The following is a 17,399-nucleotide window of genomic DNA, read 5'->3' on the forward strand; positions in this document are numbered from 1 at the left end:
CAAAAATAAACAAAATGTATTGTATAATCACTACCAACGGCAGGCCTGCCAAAGATATTTGTGTTGTCTTTCCCTGCTCAATGTATAACAAGGGGCCAGGCAAGAGTAAAATAGTGAGTGGGGGAAAAGCTAAAATAAAATGACCAAGCATTCATAGAAATGATCATAGTCATAGAAAATATGAGATTCTACATTCACTTTTAGCTCTAGATGCATTTTTATTGCAGTTAATTATTGTTGTTTTTATTCAGTGTATGCAGTATCTCACCTAGAGAAATAAAGGCCCCGATTCACTAAAGTCCGAAATAAGGAGTGCTATTTATAGCATGCGTTAAAAATCTTATCACTTCTTATTTTTCACTCGATTCACTAAAAGGACACTTGCAGAGCGCAATATATTACGCACGTAACCATTACTTTCTGAAAACTACCATTTCCCTGAAAACTGGAGGATGCATCACTCTAGGGCCAACATATACTTGAAAAAATACGACTGCAAACTCCATGTTGTGTTGCCAATAGCTCACGAACGGCAATTTTCTTTAAGTACCGCCTGCCCCAAGTAGGGTTAATATTCACACAGATTAACATGATATTTTGCACGTTTAACGCTTCATATGTGTTTGTGAATCATGCGTTAGTACTATTTCTATTCGCTAATTAACACAATGCGTTTTTTTTGTGCATGCGATATGCGGATTAACACATGCGAAATGACTTTGATGAATCGGTACTTAATTATCGCATGCTTTTTAATGAAAAAACTATGCGATAAGCATTATTGACCTTTAGTGAATCGGCCCCTATAATGCTTATCGCATAGTTTTTTTCATTAAAATATGTCATTGTAAGATAAATAACGTCAAGAACATCGCTTCTTAATTATGACAAGTGTCCTTTTAGTGAATCGAGCGAAAAATAAGAATAAGTAACATTTTAATGCATGCTATAAATAGCACTCCTTATTTCGGACTTTAGTGAATCGGGCCCAAAGTGTCTTGTCACTGGCCTTAGTTAGTGTTTTGTTAGCCAGCCTAAAAATCTGCAGGGTGGCCAAGTTCAGAGCAGTGCAGCACTTTCCTAACAGGTGGCAGCAGGGCTGGAACTAAATATACATAGAAGCACATGCAAGAGTGCTACGGTTGAGGGGTGCTAGGTATGTACCTATTTTGTCAACTACTCCTAGTTTGGGACCTTGTTACCCCACTACCAGCACATCTTTATCAAACCAACCCCCGAGCCAACACACACACATAAACGCGCTTGTTGGCACTGGGTGGTGGGTTACTCTGCCCTTGGCCACCTAGCTGGTATTTTATTGGCCTGGACATCAAAAATGATGCTTGATTCTAAAGAAAAGGAAAAAGCATAAAAAATATCGGAAGGATGGTATTTTTTTTCCAGAAAGTTAGCAACCCTACTGGCAAACTCGCAAACTTTCCCCACCTTCTAGGTCTGGACTGGGATTCAAAATAGGCCCTGGCATTTTCATTTCAGAGAAGCCCAAACAGTTTACTACCAGTCCAATTAATAATGACTCTCTATGGCAACTTACAGTAGCCCTTCTGGCATTTGCCAGAACCCACATATTGCCAGTCCAGGCCTGCTTCTATTTCTCTGCTGGCTTCTGTTTATACACTTGCGCAGGCCCTCTCCCTGCCTCCTCTGGTGAACAGCAGTGGCCGATTGGGATCAGGGTATTCATGATGATGAGGAGGAGGCCAGAGAGGGTATGGGTTAAGTCCTGGTGGGTTAGGGTCAGTATACAGTCAGTATACCTGTTTCATTAGTAATTTGGTGTCTATGCAAGTGCATGTATTTTTAAAAAACAGGGTTTTTAGTTACAAAGTTATGATAATAATATTGATAAGCCACCATAGAAAGTCAAAGTAAACCCCTTATAGTGGTCCTAACTATTTCCCTCTAATCATATTTTTAGGGTTGGTGCAATCATCATTATCACCTGGGAAGCTATAAAGAAATTGAATAATTATATTTAATTGTTACCATTTATATGCCCCCTTTTTAGTGCTTTTATCAGCATTCTTATCATTCTCGGCATCTGACTGGCTTTGTGCCAGTTTTTATGAAGCACTCAAATGAATACAACCAACAGTAAAAAGAAAACTTGTGACTAGTTTCAGGTGTAGCCCAGTGACTTTGCCGCATAATTGCTTTTCTGATCTTGTGAATGTAATCCTGTGTTGTTTTGTGAGTAAAAAGAAGAGTTTGCAGAACACCTGCTCTGTATATTGGTGCATAAGACAGCCGCTTATAGTTTCCTTTGAAAAACCAATGAACTCTTCTTCTGGACAATATTTTCTATGGTCAGTGCTGTGCTCCCCACAAATTGCACAGGTTATGGAAACCAACCTCTTTAATTTGCATGACCATTATTTAAAGTAAAAGGCAAGCAAAGCCCATAGTAAATTTTGCTGTGTTTAATTAGCATTAGGGCATAGGGAAGCTGTATCACTTTATCTCTAGATTGGGGTTTCAGCCCCTATCATCTACTTAGTTCCTCCAACATGGCCTGCTATCTGTTATTTGGGACATTGTCCATGTGCATTTTTCTGCACCCCCACCCTAGGGCAGAGTGCTGCACATAAGTTACACCCTGGGTTTGGAACAGATAAAGCCAGGCACAAACCTTGAAGGTAAGTGTCCTTAATGCATTATTACAATAAGAGAGTGGGATGACAGAAATTATCTCAGTGCTTTACATTTCAGGTTAACGAATGAAAGAAAACTTTAATTTGTGGTTATATGTATTTTGAAGTTGTTCAATAGACACCAGCTATTGATCCATTCAGTTTATAGTAACTAGTTCTTAACGTTTGAGAACTGGCAGTATACAGGTATAGGTATGGGATCTGTTATCTGAAAACCAGTTATTCAGAAAGCTCCAAATTATGGGAAGGCCATCCAGTCCCATAGACTCCATTTTAATCAAATAATTCAAAAAATGATTTCCTTTTTTTCTGTTGTAATCAAATAGTACCTTGTACTTGATCCCAATTAAGATCTAATCATCTGCATCTTATCAGCCCCTGTATGGGGTTATTAGACAGACCTACCCGACCATTAGGGTGAAGACACACAGAGCTACTAGTAGCAGCTACTTGGCATTGCTACTAAATGCGAGAAAACACCATGCCATAGACAATACTGAGAATTGCCTCTGTTAAAACACAGACAGAGACAGTTATCAGTAAATGATCAGCATTGTCTGTTTTTGTAGCTGTGACAAGTAGCTGCTACTAGTAGCAACGTGTCACTTCGCCCTTATCTGGCTAAAAATTGGGCAGCTGTTGATCAGGCAGGTTTAGAAATCCTGTCAGCAAGGAGTGCATTGGCTCACTGATGCGGTCCTCGCCCCAACGGCCTACATCCCGTCAATGTGATTCGATCATTTTGCCCCCCTGGAATCTTTCAGTATATGACCACCTAAAGCTTCACTAGGGACTGATGTAAATGTGATAGAATCTCTGTAAAGTGATGTGAAACATGCTATATTAATAATAATAAGTGCTGGTAAATGGCGATGTCAGCTCTCAGCTACCTACCAACAGCCAACCACCATTCTATTTTAAGCAAGACTTCTAGTGTGTTTTCATTCAAAAGTGATAAGAGTTAGGTGCTCTTGCCATTTCCCACCCATGGGCCCTTCTTTACTGGAAGAGCTGCAGCTGACATCCAGAGGCCTTGAGAATTTGGCCAGTCACAGTGACAAGAATGAGAAGAATGTATGAGGAGGAAGTAGCGGTTTGTGAGTCAGCGTGACTAATCTCGTTCATGTAACTCCCAGCACTTTTTTTTTCTCTTCTCTCTTTTAGGCATTCAGATGGCAATGCTAAAAAAAGAGAAATTTCTTCTTCTTCTTCTTCTTCTTGAGAATGGAAATCTAGGATATTTTTGTATTTATTTTTCTTCAATCTGGTTTGAATATTGAAGTGTCAGTACAATAGACCTGTTGAAGAGAAATGGGGGATCTCTCTTGTGCCCAGTTGGTATGTATGTTACTGGCATGCTGACTGAGACTTGGCATCATGTCTTCGTAGAACTTTCTTGTGATGTGTTAACCATCTTTAAACTAATGTGGCAAGATATCTGCTTGATAATTGTGAAATGTATCCTGATCATGTCACACCAAGATTAGTTTAGATTTGGCACATTGGGGACTTTTTTTACTATGTAATTAAGGGAAAGAAAGAAAGTGTCCAAGGCTATTGTGATACTAACATCTACAGTTAGTATTGATATTGGTATATATGATTTATGTATGTAAGTATATAGATAGGTCAGTATAGGTTGTTTGTGCTGGGTTTGGAAGGGTTGAACTTGATGGACTCTGGGCTTTTTTCAACCCAATGTAACTATGTAACTATGTAGGAAACAAAAAAGATGGGAAGGGGGGTCTCAACTAAACCCCTGCACCTCTGTAGATATACAACTAGATGTATATCACAGAAGATGACTGGGGAACACAGACTGGCTGTTAGAGGGAGATCTAGGCAGATTGCCATGAAGGAGCATCCTTATATTAATGCTCATTGTTGGCTGAGGTCACAAGTATTTTAGTTGCTGGTTTAAAAGTCTTTCTCTATCCTATGTAACTTACTTCTGAGCAGTCCTCAAGAGACAAAGCCATGCCAGGTGACAGCTGCCCTCCTAACATAAAAGGGAGATCATTCTAGTAATTGTTCACCTGAGTGTTATTTTGTCAGTCACTGTAAATGTAGCTTGTTAAAAAAAATATTAGTGAAAAGTACTTTTCAGCGGTTTTATGTTTTGTTGCTATAGTTTTTACCTTATTTCTTTCTTGCAATTTAAAATGCTATCTAGTTGTTAGGGGTCACTTACCCTGACAGCCAAAAAAACTATTGGACTTTTATTACTCACCTTCAGGGCTGGAACTACCAGAAGCAGCGCTGCCTCAGGAGGTTAGTATGCTAGGCCAAGTTGATGCCAGTATTGCGCTCTCTACACTTGCAATGCAGCCCCCCTCGCCCCACTCTCTTGTGAAAAAGCTAAGCGTGGGGCAGTGGCATGACTACAGTTTGTGGGGGCCCCCTACAGAGGAACATTCTGAGACTCCTCTATGAGGAACTTAAGATGCCTCCACCATTTATATTAGCGTGACGTCATGTGGCCCTGACCCAGAAGCAGCAGCGGCAGCAGGCGCTTGTAGGTCTCCTCAGATCCCAGCCCTGGCGGCAGTGGGGCCATTCAGGACTCAGTGACTCCCCCCCCCCCGCATTGCAGGGTCTGTGGGGGCCTTATTTACACAACTGGCCACATCGCCAAAGAGCCAAAATTCTGATTTCAAATATTTTGGCTCTTTAAGGAGAGGCATTTTGCCACATCTGTTAGCATGCCCCTTCTCAACTCACCTCATGGCAGCAGCACCCCTGAGCAGGCAGAAGAGGCACGTCCCTAGGGCGGAACAGTGGGGGTGGGGTCTAGGCATGTACCTCCTGTCTACCTACCCTCTAGTCTAGGCCCTCCAGTCCTGCTCACCCCATTCCTTGATCCATGGCGCCTGCTTCATGGCAACTGCTCGTCACCCTCAACCCCCACTGTGCTCACATGCAGGGGGTTATTATTCTATGAATGCACTCTCATATTCATATCTTATAGTCTTTTAGTTTTTTATTCAAACTGGATATAGTATTTTAGTCTTTTATTCAAACTGTATATTGTATCCTGGTTTCCAGGGTAAATTGGACCGTAGCAACAAGTTAGCTGCTGGATTTCTGCTCAAGTGGAAAGCTGCTCAAAAAAAAGATAAATAATTCAAACGCCACAAAATATAAAAATGAACCACAATTGCAAGTATTATTTTATATATCTTTCCCTTTAATTCTTTCATAAACTTAGAATAATAGTATATTTCCCAAAAGCCCAATGAACAGTATAAGGCCAGCTTTTGTCCTGTTGGGTCTGAGCTGCCCACTAACCTGGAGTACAGAAGCAACTCTTTTTTTAGAAACACCTGAATCAGCTGCTCTTGTGGCCAGTTTACCTTAACTATGTCCTGCTTCCAAGTTGGAAAAGATTTTACGTTTGTTTGACATAAAGCTTTAAAAACAGCATGTCCTAGCCATGGGCTGCAATTGTAAAACAATGTTTTGAGACTTTACTGTTATTTTTTTAATACTGTTCTTTTAGTCATGCCTTCTATTATGCCTTCCATAAAGACATCAAAACTGCTGCTAGGCTAATTCAGAACCAGCAACAAGATAGCTTTAAAATTCCATAGCTTTACAGCAGCACAACATAAAAGCTAAATAATTAAAAAACTACGTGATACTAAACCTTAATTTTAAGCTGAGCTATCCCTTTAGTGCTAAAATATTTTGCATAAATCAACACTCCAGGGCTACTAAATGCAGGAGAATCCTCCAATAAAAATGTGTAACATAGCTCTTCTTGTTCCTTCTTCATGCAATTGCCACTGAACATATTTTATACTGGTCTGTCTCCTGGCTAAAATTAGCCTAGTGTGTGCATTATTTCATAGGATACTGGGTTGTAAGTTTGAATGAGTAATTGAATAACCTATACATACCCTGTAAAGTACTGTGTTATATATCAGTGCTATAATAGTAGTACTGACATTGAGGTGGTAAGCTCTGATTGTGTACTTCTGTAGAATTATTTTGTCTGGCTGTTCAGAATGTACAGTATAGATGTGATTGTGTTGGACTTACCCTACTCTGCATTTTTCTCCAAATATATACACACCACTGAGCTAAGCGAGCACAGCCAGGGTTCGAAGCATGTAGCGTGAGCATTTGGCAGACACACTGGTCGTAAATATGTTGCTGAGCCCTGCAAGTAGCAAAGCAACCCTGTGTGTTCCTTGTTTTATACATCTCTCCCTGATGTGTTGTGCATCTCTGAGAGACACAGAGGCTTCAAGTGACCTGATTTTTAGGCTTATGTTCCCTTGCAGCTAAATGATTCCATATCATGCAGCAACACCTTCAACCCATGGCTCTGTTCTCAGCAATTGTGCCTCTCAACACAGAATGTCTGGCACCAAAGTGGTTAACAAAGGGTGCTTGGGACTGTGGGGGGGGGGGGGGGGGCTGCTGGGAGTTCAGGGAATCCTGGGAGCTACTACATGGGGGTGCAGGTTTGGTTGTAAGTTCTAAGAGGGGGTTAGTATATAAGATAGGAACACCTTACCCACCTCTTCCTTCACCATCACGGGTAACTGGAGTAGGTGAGTTTGGGCTCTGGCTCTGATGCTGGGGATCAGGCCTGGCTCACAGTCACTGTTCCAACTCATCCCATATTTGTTCTGTGATTCTTTCACTCCCTCCTCATCAAGCAAATTCCATACTGACTTCATTGTGCATGGGTGGCATTATTGTACTGGAACAGGAAAGAGCCTTCTCCAAGCTGGTGCTATAAATTAGGGAGCACAGAAGTGTTCAGAATTTTTTCGTTAAACTTTGCTTTTGCCAGAACTGTAAGCCTGAATCATGAAAAATATGCCACAGACCATTATTTCTTCTCAGCATTCAGTCAGGGTTCCAGAGCAGTTGCCCCTGCACCCAGGTTCACCACCCCTTCTAGTATCCATGCTGGTATGAGTGGGGGAACCTGGGTGTATGTATTGCATTAGCGGCTTTGAGGCTGTAGTTATGTGTGAGTGACCCTGTATTTTATAGGGTGCAGATGCTCTGCTTTCCAGGTTCTATAATGCCCAGCTTCTCTACACCCAGACATTAGTGGTAAATATGTTGAATGCCAATGTAATTCCGTGGCAATACTGTTTAGTTTTCTTAATGCCAAGAATTTGTTTTTATGGTCATTCCTCCCCAAAACAAATCTCTAACGATTCTCTATAAACAGCACCCCTGCCATTTGGCAAGCAAAATCCTGTACAAGCAAAGAATTGTACTGCTTTACCATGTAGCTTTATATCCGCTGTAAATATTAACAGTATACATTTCTGTTAGCTTAAGAAAACAGAATATATTATTTTGAAACCCACTTAACACAAAGCATTACATTTCTGCAGAGATGTGTTAAGGGCAGTGCAGTTCCCAAAGAAAAAGCAGTACAGGTATGGGACCTATTTTCCAGAATACTCGGGACCTGGGGTTTTCCGGATAAGGGATTTTCCCGTAATTTGGATCTCCATACCTTAAGTCTGCTAAAAAATCATTTAAATATTGAATAAACCCAGTAGCATTGTTTTGCATTCAAAAAGGATTAATTATATCTTGATTAGGATCAAGTAGAGGGTACTGTTTTATAATTACAGAGAAAAAGGAAATCATTTTCAAAAATTAGAATTATTTTCTTGTAATGGAGTCTATGGGAGATGACCTGGAGATGACTGGATAAAGGGTTTCCGGATAGGGGATCCCATACCTGTACCTTGCTAATTCAACTACACCTTCAATATACAGTAGATATTAGCAGGATTTAAACAGCCAGTCATGCATAGAAGTAGGTACAAGTGAAGGGAAACACTGTGAAAAAGAATAGAAGAACTAAATAGTGCTTGAAATACACATGCTTTCTTTGTAGTCTGAACTGGGCTGCTACAGGATGATCTGTTTTTTTTTAGAAACTTTATTCATCTTGAAACTTTGCTTTCATAGCGTAATTCTGAGTATACGTTTGGTTTATTGGGTTTCATGCCGAGACAAGGATTCACTCATTCAAAAGGCTTGAGCCGAATTTTTGTGCTCTGAAATGGAAGCATCTGGACTTCCAAGGTCTGTGTTATTTTTTTTTTCCTGAATTTGTGAGCAAAGGCATGTATTAAAGCAACAGTTACTTTAAAGGAGAAGGAAAGGCTAAGTCACTTGGAGGTCTTGGGAATCCCTGGGCCGACGCATGCGCAGTAGAGTGAAAAAGCCGACTTTTTTGTTAAAGTTTAGCTTTTCACTCTACTGCACATGTGCAAGCGCGCGAAAACGGCAAAAGGAAGAGGAAACACTCGCTCGCAGCTACCCCAGGCTGGTGCGGTTTTCTCCTAACTGGGGCACCAGCCTGGGGTAAAAGGTAAGTTGATAAAGTCACTGGGGGTGCCTAACATTTTGGCACCCGGAAGTGGCTAGCCTTTCCTTATCCTTTAAATCATTTCTGTTATCCAGAAAGTTCTGAATTACAGGATGGCCATCTCCCGTAGACTCCATTATAAGCAAATAATTCTAATTTTTAAAAATAATTTCCTTTTTCTCTGTAATAATAAAACAGTACATTGTACTTGATTTAATCAAGATATAATTACTCCTTATTGGATGAAAAATAATCCTAAATTATTATTTTAAAATATTATTTTATAAGGTTATTTAGTAGACTTAATGTATAGAGATCCAAATTACGGAAAGATCTCTTATCTGGAAAACCCCAGGTTCTGAGCATTCTAGATAACAGGTCCCATGCCTGTACCAAGAATGCATATCTACAATAGAGACAGCTAAAAAGCAGCCTGGTTTACAATAAAATGAAATGAATAGTAGTACATTTCTGTCTGTATCCATGAATTAAAGGGGAAATCAAAGCAAACTCTGCATACCTTTCCATTAAAAGTAATTCAAATGCAATTGGAAGCGGTATTTGTCTGGGTTTCATCAGCACTGCTGGTTCTGATACCTGAAACAACCAGCAGAAGCCAGCTGCTTTACTAACCTGAAGGAGAACTGACTCTTGCTATATTTTTCAAGAGTCAAAACCAAAGAACAGGAAAGGATAAACAAATACTGCATTCAGTTGCGGTTACATTTGCAATTAACTTTAAACTTGTAATTAATGAAGGAATATGGAAATGCTACCATTACAACTCTATTCTAATAACTAGGCCATGACTAGGTAGGCGTCTAGGGTGAAGCACCCAATACCCAGCGCTTCTTAGTGGCTTAAAAGTATAACCACGTGTGATGACCACTCAAATGATCCAATGTATATGCTCACCAGACCAAATTGAAAATGGGGCAGAAGGAAACCCAAAACAGGCTCTGATTGTAGTGGGAACTGGATCCTCAATATATGAAAGCAGAATGGAGACCGAAAATAGTGTAAAAATGTTTAATAACAAATCCCCTTCTATAATGCAGGCTACTTACAGTGCACAGAAGAATACAAGCAATCTCAAGAAGTCCAGCTCAACGCGTTTCATGTGCTAACGGCACACTTCCCTTCGGCCCCATTTTCAATTTGGTCTGGTGAGCATATACATTGGATCATTTGAGTGGTCATCACACGTGGTTATACTTTTAAGCCACTAAGCACTATCTGGTGATTGTTTCACCTAGCTTTAAAAAAAAAAAAAATACTTCTGCACTAGATTTTGTTCCTTATTTTACATGTGCTTCCATCAACTTGATCGCACGCACATGACTAGGTAGGCTTCTAACTTGCAGTGCTTAAATGGCCTTAAAGGAGAATGAAAGTTATATTATTGCCAATAGAGTAGTCACAATAGTGCAACCTAGAACGCTATATATATTCTGCAGAATGCTTTACCACACCTAAGTAAACAGCCACAGAATCTCCCTTTGTTTGGTTATGATAGCAGCTGCAGTTTTAGCTTAGTCTGACTTCAATTCCAGACAGCAGCTTGCAGGCACAGAACAGCTTTCAGCTCAGATTATACAGCTGGGAGGGGGAAGAGGAGAGAGGAAAGGGGGAGATAGCAGAGAGGGGAGGGGGAGAGAGGATTTTTCTGAGAGAAGGAAGTCTGACACAGAAGATCATGTATGTAGAATAAATGGAAAGAAATGTGGTGTTTCTTTTACTCAGGAGCAGCAGTTCTGTACATTGACCTTTCTTTATTTAGTTTTTACCTTAATTCTTTCCTTTTCCTTTAAGAAGTACCTTTAAATGACCAGCAAGTTCTACAGAGACATTCATTATTGAACCTAGCTTAATTTCCAAAGATATTTGTATAATGCTTGGGACACACACACACACACATATATATATATACAGTATATATATATATATATATAATGATAGTTAGGTAAATAGCGATAGATGATAGATAGACAGGGCCAAATGCTGCATTGCTTGATATGTGCAGGAGCTCTCTATATTGAGCTAGATGAGTAGAGGTAAGTCCTGTTATATAGCGGGTCCCTTGCTATAGAGAAGCAGTTCCTCCTGCTCTTACACTTGTGGGCTAGTGCCGCTGAGCAGTACAGGTTTGATGTTGTAACCTCCAATTTAGTAAGTAAGAGGAAGAAGTGTTCATCAATCACAGCAATATTAGAGAACCACAAACCCCCTTCTAGACTCCACATCTGTGCAGCGTACGGATTCATTAGAAAACATGTTTCCTTTCCTAAACTGGTCAGTGCATTTATGGGATGTTTACAGCCTGTGATTTCTGCATGCCAAGACAATCGCTTATTATGATGTGGCTGTGGAGCCTCCATGTGGGAAGAGCTGCTTTGTACAGTAGGTTATACACTTGTATTATATACATAGACTTCATCACCCCACTCACGACAGATGCCTGATAAAAGGTTAATTGGTAATTAATTCAGATTCACGTTGCATGGCAGCTTAGAAATCAGTGAATTCTTCATGACTATTTACTTTCTTACTACTAATTTGCGATGATCCTTAAGCTGAGCTTCCCCAGAACACCGAGCATGTGCAGTGTCACTGACACTGGCCTGACAAGATCCAAGGTAGACTACAACTAAACAATACATATTAACTTGGTTAAGATTTACACTGACCCTGGTCCCATAACCAACATATAGTTTATTGGGCTAATGCAACTAGATTGCTGAACTAAAAGTGATCATTGCTATGGGGTCAAACTTTTTCCAAAGATAGGTGCTGCTAAAGCTTAATAGTTTTAATACATTTTTATTAAGACTATGTAGATATTTTATATGATATAGGGGATAGATGTTTTAGTGTTTAAATCACTATAATATGCATTATTTACAAAAATATAAACAGAAGAATAAAGACAAAAAATAAATGAAGACTCCATAATCCAATAGACAAGGCTGGGGGGAGTCTGATTGTGCCATATTATCACAACGTAGGCATTATTATATACTGTAATACAGTTCCCTTTGAGGTTGTGGGTATTGTTCTTACACATGAGAATGGCAGCAGTTGTTTTCTATTGAAAATGACTGTGATTGCTCAAGACAAGAGCTACTGAAATGTATCATAAGGTATGCAAACATCCTACGTACCCATGTGCTCTGACACCCACTCGGCAGATTCAGAATTACTGCTACTGGAACAGCACTTACCGGCATTGGGCAACACTTTCATTTTATTTTTATTCAAAGGAGAACATCTTTATGGCTGATTTCTGTAGCTTTTCTTTCCTTTTACTATTCTCAGGTTTTCTGAATCTGGGTGTTCCCTCATTTTCATCAAGCAGATTTACTTATGACTAAGCAACTTACACACCGAGCTTGTTGGTTCAGGGCTCGTTATTCTCACCAGTAGAACAATGTTACATTGTTTATATGGGGGAACTTAATTCTTCTGTTTGGGTATATTGGGCCTTAGGTAATGTTAATGTTTCCGCTTTTCCCTCCAGCCCTTCCGCTCACAGGGTTTTAATCAACCTGCCTGCACTAGATCATTCAACTTTTGAACCGCAGGGAGAAATACCGCAGTTATGAACAATGTACAAACTCCAGGGCCTTGTTACATGTAACACATTGGAGATGAGTTTTCTCCCGTGATGTGATGATTATACATAACAATGGAAACTAGAGAATGGATAACTCTTTGGCTACATAAAGCAAACATCAAATATAATCTGTGTGTTCATATATTCTTAGTTGCAAACTATCACAACTATCCCTGGTAACTGAACTTACTTTTGCAGAGATATATATTTCCCAAGACCTAAGAACCTATAACAACAACTATTGGCTCCAAATTGCCTTCTGGAAGCTGGCCATCAGGCTGAGGACTGCATCAGTGAGCTGGTGTAGACCTTGATCTGGCTGATTTTCGGACAGATATTGGTTGGGTAGGCCAGTCAAAGCATACACAGGCAGATAAGCTGCTGAATTGCTCTGAAGGGGCCAAATTGGCAGCTTAAATCTGCCCATGTATGGCCACCTTTACAAGCAGCTCCATTTGTGCAACATTGGCTGGGGATTAGAAGGGAGGGAAGGAGTTTAGATGGCTGGATCGCTTGTTCCAATTTACTAGACTGATTCTACTTATTTAATTTCTTTACTTATTTAAATTCTTGGCCAATACTTACGTCAGTCCAGCAACTCTATGTGCTATAGCAAAAATAACATTTTCATTATTGTTAGTGATAAATAGCTTTCAAAATACATTACTTGTGAAGGTTGTTTCTTGTTGAGTACAATAAAAAGCAATGGCAGCAGCTCTTGGACATGGGATACTCAGTCTACATAATGTTGCATTTTTAGCCTGTAAAGAAGAATCAATGGCATATGTAGTAACAAACAGCAGCGCATGGAATGTAAACAATTATAAGAAAACTGCTTTCAGTAAAAAATAGACTCATGAGTTAAAAATCATTGCACATCTTTAGGAATCGGACAGTTGCCAGGAAAAAAAACACCCCCCTCCCCTAAAAAACACAAAAGCCAAAAAAGGCATGCAATTATACTGAAAGCAGAACTTTCCTGGTTAAATCAATGGTGCAAGAGCTTCCTAGCTGCTTGGTCCTGGGGTTTTCAGGATATGGGGTCGTTCCATAATTTGGATGACTTTACCTAATGTCTACAATAACATAATTGAAACATTAATTTAACCCATTATTTTGTTATCTTAGTTCGGATCATGTACAAGGTACTGTTTTATAATTACCGAGAAAAAGGAAAATTAGAATTATCTGCTTATTATTGAAGATGACAATTCGATAATCCAGAGCTTTCTGGATAACACGGTTTCCAGATAACAAATGCCTTGCCCATAAAGGAATCTGATGCAAGAGAGCGCTTTGTTTGTACAGGTTTCTGTACAAGGTGGGTATGGGTGGATGTGATACTGTAAGTGTTACTGATATGAGTTGACCCTTACAACCTATTTGCTAATCTTACATAAACATTCACTTTGTGCTCGTCCTGTGGCTGAACCTTGTAGTTTGACTCAAGAAAATATCACCCTAGTACGTTAAGTCAACCGCAGAAATATTGCTCAGGAAAACTAGGTGGTAAAACATAAAAGGGGACCCTTGCATAGTTGTGGGTCAAGCACTAGTAACATTCTTTTGTGAAATAAATGTGTAGTTAGTGGCTAAAATGCAAGGGTCTGTACAGCTGCTGCCTAACTTGTAGCTGCTCTGTAAAAAATGGGTTACTTAGAAGTTAAAAGTCATGATGAATAAATACAAAACAGATGTGCTGTGTGTATGCGTGCGTACGTACGTGTGAGTCGGGTGCATAGGTGTACACCATTCCATGTACAGGCTCCTTACATAAAATAAGGCCCTGATGCAGTTTGTTTGCTTGAATTCAGTATGAAACCCAAAGTGTTGCAGCTCATAGAAGAGTGTGGGCAGCACGTGGTTATTCACAATATGGATGGGGAACACAGGCTGCTGGGGTGTTCTGCATAGAATGCCTTCCATAAACCCCTCAGCATATTCCATATTTTTCCTTTTTTTTTGCTATGTGGACTGGTGGGGATGCAGACCTTATGGAGAGGTTTTTAACCCAAATTAACCCCATAACAAAGCAAACAATGTAAGATTGCTTGCTTCTCTACCCTAACATAGTGTTTTTTGAGGGTTATATATATTTATCATGACTCAGTATTAATAATAGCTAATTTGGCCATTACTCTGTTAGCTCTGTTTCCTAGTTGTTTTATAATGCAATGTAATGGCCCATTACCAGAGTAATGTTGGATTGATTGATGTGCAACTAACCCTTTTGTTCTTTTTTCTCACTCCTTTTACCTTTTTGTTTTTCCCTAACTAACTCACAGTTGACGTTACTGTTACCATTATATTTAGTATACCCACCATACAGTAATACTTGCGTAGCTTAGCATAGAAGACAACTTTGCTACTCACCGTACCTTGGGAGTCAGTGTAGCAGGATTTTCCAGTTCTAGCATTTATCTATGGAATCTGGAAAGTCTCATGGAATGTGCAGATGGACTTTAAAAATTAATGATCGCCTTCAAGCTGAAAGCATATCTGAATGCATATAAAATGCAGTGTATGTTTGTAAATGTGAGCAGAAAGGATCTGCTGTGTTTACGCACAAGCTGTATTGTAGTCATATGTCAGTGTATTGTATTTAGGCCTGTGCTCCTGTATGAATTTGGCAGCTGTATTTGGAACTTAAAACAAGCACCCCTCACAGGCCTTTTAAGTAATAGAAAATATCACTGGTGCTCACTATGCCGTGAAGCTGTATTATGCTTCCCACTATGAGAAGTAAGAGGAAGGCCTGAGCACTTCATATTCAGGTGATGGTGGGCCACGCAGCTCTACCCCATTTAGTGAGTGTCTTTTTCATGTGGCCTTCCTTGAATGAGGAATAATGAGGAATACTGTGTGCCATGTTCTCCTAGAAGCTACGTTCCAAAGTTACTACAAACAGCTGTGGAGTTGTTACAATTTGTAACATTGGTGTTTTAGTCCCTCCTCCCTGCCAGGATTTTACAGGATGGAGAAAGAGAAGAACTGTTTGCAGCTGGTTTTTAGCATATAATAATATGGTATATATATACTTTTTGAAGGAACAGATTGCAGCAGTAGGTATATTAGGGGCTTCTGTACTGTGTGGGGCTCTTTAACAAATTTTGGTTCGTAAACTTGAGTTCCCCTTTAAAGGAATATTGTTGTGGGAAAACCAACACCAATGTTACAACTAAACAAATACATTTGTTGGTTCAAGAATGCAATTTTAAATGGTAGAGTGAATTATTTGCTATGTCAGCAGTGTAATTTGGGAATAAAAAGTATACCATAAAAATCATGACAGTATCCCTTTAATATATCTGGGCACATTTTTAGCCAAAAGTATCTGGACACTCCTTCTTTAAAGACATTCTTCATTGTAATACTCATCACTGAGTTGCTGTCTCCTGAAGTAGTGCCAGCACAAGAACTATTAGTAAGAAGCATGGGGTTGTTATGGGTGAGTAGGTGCACACATGCCTAACATCACAATACACAATGCCAAGCATTGACTGGAGTGGTGTAAATGCTCCCACCAATAGTGTAAATGGTGATAAATGGTATTTCCCCATCTTGTAGTGTGAGAAAAGAGTGGGGTTGATGCCAGTAGAATACTACCTGTATGACTAGGGGTACGGAGGACAATGAAATGTCAATTTACATTTCTTGATTTTAAGTCTTCCCACATTTTGCAGGTTTTTTTTTTTGTGGCCCCACCAAAATATAATGCATAATACATTTCCCTGATTTTACATTTGCCCAGATTTTACACCATTTGTGTTGGTCCACTGAAAAACACAAAAATGGGTGTTCTACTGTATAAGCATCTACTGTATAATGCAAATGGGTGGAGGGGGGAGCAATACCCGTGCCCAAACAAATACATGTGTGTGTTTCCCTAAGCCCATTTGTTTTACCATATATGCCAATATACACACTAGGGTGGGTTTTATCTGGAGCCAGTTAACCTACCATTATATATTTGGGCCATAGAAGGAAACTGGAACACTCAGACCAAATTCATGGAATGACACACAAGAAACTCAAAAAACTCCTTACTTGACATACAATGCCGCTCTTATGTGAATTCCATGTGTATATTAATATATGGATGTTACATTCAGTGGCACGTAGTGCATGTACATATGTTGACTCTTATATGTGTGCAACCTAGCCTAGCTTGGAACTCCAGATCTGTTCAGTACCCCTACAGTATGTATGTATGAATATGTAATGTTATTTATAAAGTGCTTCATGGGTACACAGCATTATACAATTTTATGTGCCCTTATGGGAAGTCATTGCATTGATCTTGTGCTGCTCAACATAAAATGAAACAAAAGTGCAAAACGAGTAAAGTCAGAAAACAATTCATGGATTGTGTATTAAAATAACTTACACTTTAGAAAGTGTGTCATATTAATGTGAAGCACAGCTTGCAATGTTCAGCCTTCTTACTAGTGCAGAAAATGATAAAAGGATTGTAGCTCGCCGGTCTCACAGTGTGAATAAGAGAGTGGATTGAGCTGTGGTGGGAACTGCCATCGGTGTATGTTCCAGCTGGCAGCCGATGCTCGTGCTGTATAATTTGTGAACTGCAGCCTGAAACCATAAAGTTCCTTCAGCCCAGTTGGCATATTGTGCCTGGAACTCTATATTTCCCTGTCCCATATTTCACTGAAACTTCTGAACATTTCCTACGACGTGCGTGTGACCGAGAGTAAGAACAACTTGTCCTAGTGCAACCCTGCCGCACGCAGAAAAAAGCTGC

At 39.7% G+C, this 17,399-nt stretch overlaps 1 long non-coding RNA gene across 3 annotated transcripts in view; it reads left to right on the forward strand.

The window, feature by feature from the left end:
• LOC101730793 overlaps nt 1–17,399 on the forward strand; it is a 276,111-nt gene that overhangs the window by 75,266 nt on the left and 183,446 nt on the right. For 2 of the 3 annotated variants that reach the window (XR_004222695.1, XR_001924600.2), the window contains exon 1: nt 3,832–4,010. The exons of the other annotated variant lie outside the window; for it this stretch is intronic. This is a non-coding gene — a long non-coding RNA (uncharacterized LOC101730793). Of the gene's footprint in view, nt 1–3,831; nt 4,011–17,399 lie in introns of those variants that run through there. 3 annotated transcript variants of the gene reach the window in all.

Source organism: Xenopus tropicalis, chromosome 5, assembly GCF_000004195.4.
Source record: "Xenopus tropicalis strain Nigerian chromosome 5, UCB_Xtro_10.0, whole genome shotgun sequence".
Lineage (NCBI taxonomy): Eukaryota > Metazoa > Chordata > Amphibia > Anura > Pipidae > Xenopus > Xenopus tropicalis.